Raw genomic sequence first — 3,191 nt, 5'->3', positions numbered from 1 at the left:
TTGTTCTTATTTTCCTCGATTAATTTGGAAAAGTAGGATGATCGAGCAGCAGTGAGGGCTCTTCGGTACTGCACGGTACTGTCTTTCCAAGCTAGTCGGAAGACTTCCAGTTTGGTGTGGCGCCATTTCCGTTCCAATTTCCTGGAAAGCTTGCTTCAAAGCTCGGGTATTTTCTGTATACCAGGGAGCTAGTTTCTTATGACAAATGTTTTTCGTTTTTAGGGGTGCAACTGCATCTAGGGTATTGCGCAAGGTTAAATTGAGTTCCTCAGTTAAGTGGTTAACTGATTTTTGTCCTCTGACGTCCTTGGGTAGGCAGAAGGAGTCTGGAAGGGCATCAATGAATTTTTGTGTTGTCTGAGAATTTATAGCACGACTTTTGATGCTCCTTGGTTGGGGTCTGAGCAGATTATTTGTTGCGATTGCAAACGTAATAAAATGGTGGTCCGATAGTCCAGGATTTTGTGGAAAAACATTAAGATCTACAACATTAGCACGAGTTTGACACCACCTGAACTACTACGTGCTTCAGAAACACAGCTGATTTTGAAGTTTATCGAACCCTCTATATGCGACGCTGTCCACCATTGATCTTCAAAATGAGTACGATACTTCTGAGTAACTTTGTGAAGGTTTTTTTATGCTGGAATGTATTTTACCTACACGTTTACGCACAGGTAAGTAGGCTAGCCGATAGAGTAATATTGTTTATGTATTTTTTGTGGAGGAATTAATCCATAGGGTTTACCCCTGTTTTGTTACAGGAGCCTACATCTGCGTAAATAATAAACCATACACATACGGAATTTGCATTACCATTTTACATAGGCTACCAGCAACATGATGCCAGATTATATACACTGAGTGTACAAAACAATAGGAACACCTGCTCTTTCCACGACAGACTGACCAGGTGAATCCAGGTGAAAGCTATGATCCGTTATTGATGTCAATCATTGTAGATTAAGTAGAGGAGACAGGTTAATTAAGGATTTTTAAGACACAATTGAGACATTGATTGTGTATGTGTGCCATTCAGAGGGTGAATGGGCAAGACAAAATATTTAAGTGCCTTTGAACGGGGTATGGTAGTAGGTGCCGGTTTGAGTGTGTCAAGAACTGCAATGCTGTTGGATTTTTCACGCTCAACAGTTTCCCGTGTGTATCAAAAATGGTCCAACACCAAAAGGACATCCAGCCAACTTGACACAATTGTGGGAAGCATTGGAGTCAACATGGGCCATCATCCCAGTGGAACGCTTTTGACACCTTGTAGAGTCCATGCCCCGACGAATTGAGGCTGTTCTGGGTGCAAAAGGGGGTGCAACTCAATATTAGGAAGGTGTTAACCCTAATTGCTCCTGTAAATCGCTCTGGATAAGAGCGTCTGCTAAATTACAGTAAATGTTCCTAATGTTTTGTACACTCAGTGTATATTAGGGTATAGGTATGGGGAGAGGGCAATGTTTGGTTCAATGAGAAGGGATGTTAGAAATGTACCATTCAACTAGTAAAACAGTATTAGCCTATGTTTAGGCAGGCTATTGCAAATTTCTTGCATAATGAATTTGGTTGCTTTTTTCTTGAATCCACAATTCCCTATTCCTCTACTCCTAAACCCTTTCATCTCTGTCTATCTTTTAAAATACTTATTCTGTAAATAATGGGAAAGCTAAGATTCATTTTTATAAATGTTTTCATTAACTAAGTGGTGGCCATCATCCCAGTTATTTTCCCCCCATAGTATGTTTCTTCCTTTGGTGTTATTTCATGTGGAAATGTATTCTGCTATCTGTTATTCAGTCATGCCCACTTCTATACTCAATAGTCAGTGTTTTCATATTAATTGTTGACTGGTACTCAACATCCACTTTCTCCTTGAATGCATTTAAATGAGGCGGAAGTATGAGCACAGTGCATCAGCATGTGTGTGTGTGGCGATTGCTTACTGTGTGCCAAATGTATATGACTTATGTTTTATTTTTGTGTTATGTTACAGTATATGTCATTGTAATTATGACAGATTTGATCAAAGTTTATATCAAAGCCACGTTACCATTTCTGCTCGTCATGTTTGAGATCCAAATTATCTCCGGGGTGAAGATTCCCCTAGGTACAGATCTAGGATCAGCTTCCCCTCCCCTCCCCAATCCTAACCTTAACCATTAGTGGGGGAAATGCAAAACTGCCCCAAGATCAGCATCTAGGGGCAACTTTTTGAATGAATGCTGCAATTTACTCTGTAGGTTCATCCAGAGGTCGGACTCACAGCACAGGAGCAGATGTACTTACTGTATGATGTCAAAGTCGAGTGCCATCAGAACATCTCCACACACAACCCTGCAGGTGGGCAAACACTGACTTACATAAATCATTTTGCTCTTTGGGCAGCATAGGTAATTTACAAACGTTTTTGTTTGTGTTTCTTTAATCGGTACCCACTAAGTAGATGATTGGTCTACCTAGATTTACCAGAGCCCCATTGGCCAGCGTGTTTCCAGGTGGATCCAGACAGGCCTTTATGGTAACCGTAGTGGCCTGGGTGGCAGAGCCACCCACCATACTTCACCCTGTCTGGAGAGACCAAATCCCATAACTCGCCTCCCGCGTATTGGACAAGGGGTTGGGTTTTGAGAGACCCCCCCCCCCCACTTGAGACAACTTTCAATACAGCATGGATGAAAACTACAACTACAGAAGTGGTCTTGGGGAGGGGGAAAATAACTGGGATGATGGCCACCACTTAGTAAACGAAAACATTTAGAAAAATTCATTTCAGTTTTCCCATATAGGCACTCTTGAAGAACGGAGGGAGGAACTTCTTGAAAAGCCTTTATTTGCTTGGACTACCACTGCAGTTTGATTAGAGGAAGACGACTTAAGATCACAGATATTATGCTGTGTGTCTTCCTAGCCATGGAATCTGTGGCTTTTGAAATGCGGATTTATTCCATTCATTTGAATCTGTGCCAATTTACCAGCCCCAACCTTGCGGTTGTTTCTCTTTCTGGCTGCTGCTCTCCATATTATTATCCTCCATGTGTCCGCCCACATTCTGTAGCAGTGTGAAAGCTAGATAACAACAAAAGTCTTTGTGTGTTTGATCCAGAATCTACCAGCCATTAAAACCAGGTGGGAGAATAGAAATATCAGAGCGTAAACAGATATTGGAGTATAATGGCTAATTAGAG

The 3,191-nt window shown here is 41.5% G+C and overlaps 1 long non-coding RNA gene across 1 annotated transcript; it reads left to right on the top strand.

The window, feature by feature from the left end:
• Positions 1-585: 585 nt before the first annotated feature.
• On the top strand, positions 586-2,878 carry LOC121554479. The gene is made up of 3 exons (XR_005997699.2): positions 586-677; positions 2,247-2,346; positions 2,793-2,878. It is a non-coding gene; the product is annotated as an uncharacterized LOC121554479 (long non-coding RNA).
• The last annotated feature ends 313 nt before the right edge of the window (positions 2,879-3,191 follow it).

The sequence above is a fragment of the Coregonus clupeaformis genome, unplaced genomic scaffold (assembly GCF_020615455.1).
Source record: "Coregonus clupeaformis isolate EN_2021a unplaced genomic scaffold, ASM2061545v1 scaf0305, whole genome shotgun sequence".
Lineage (NCBI taxonomy): Eukaryota > Metazoa > Chordata > Actinopteri > Salmoniformes > Salmonidae > Coregonus > Coregonus clupeaformis.
This window is presented reverse-complemented; position numbering and strand designations above follow the sequence as displayed.